This window comes from Octopus bimaculoides, chromosome 5, assembly GCF_001194135.2.
Source record: "Octopus bimaculoides isolate UCB-OBI-ISO-001 chromosome 5, ASM119413v2, whole genome shotgun sequence".
Taxonomy (NCBI): domain Eukaryota; kingdom Metazoa; phylum Mollusca; class Cephalopoda; order Octopoda; family Octopodidae; genus Octopus; species Octopus bimaculoides.
Genome location: NC_068985.1, coordinates 14,691,395 through 14,692,084, shown reverse-complemented (window position 1 = coordinate 14,692,084; position 690 = coordinate 14,691,395).

Sequence of the window (690 nt, the reverse complement as noted above, 5' to 3'; positions counted from 1 at the left end):
CACTTAGAAAATTTTGCTTAGAAAATATTTTTCATTTTTAACCTTGTATATAGTACGCACTAGAAAATTTGACCTTTAAATTTTGGGAAAAAGTGCGGATTATACTCGAGAATTTACGGTATACAATTGATTGATTCGTTAAAATTATGGTTGAAAGATAAAGATTGAAATAATTAGAACAAAACGAATATATTTGACCAATCCACAGTGTGTGTGTGTGTGTGTGTGTGTGTGTGTGTGTGTGTGTGTTTGTGTGTGTGTGTGTGTGTGTACACATATATACACACATATTTATTATTCTCTAACAAGAATAGTATTGATAGTGATATCGAAGTTTCGGCTAGCTAAGCCATCGTCAGACTATGTAACGTCTGAATTCATTTTGACTTTATATAGTCTCTGGTCTCTGTTAAGTTACAAGTTACTCGGATAAGCTGAGTTAATTAGGCTGTACCGTAGGTTGTAATCAAATGTATATAATATACACACCTGATTACAAAGTTTTACATACATCAATAAATTCAAACACAACAGTACAACCCCAAATTTAATCAATAAGAATTCTCCATAACGCCATTCCATCACAACCTACCATACAGTCTAATTTCCAAGCGACAGCACTCAGCTGACCTTAGAAAATTTCAACTTTACAGAAATCAAGATAAACTCATAAGCCTATCAAACCCTTTT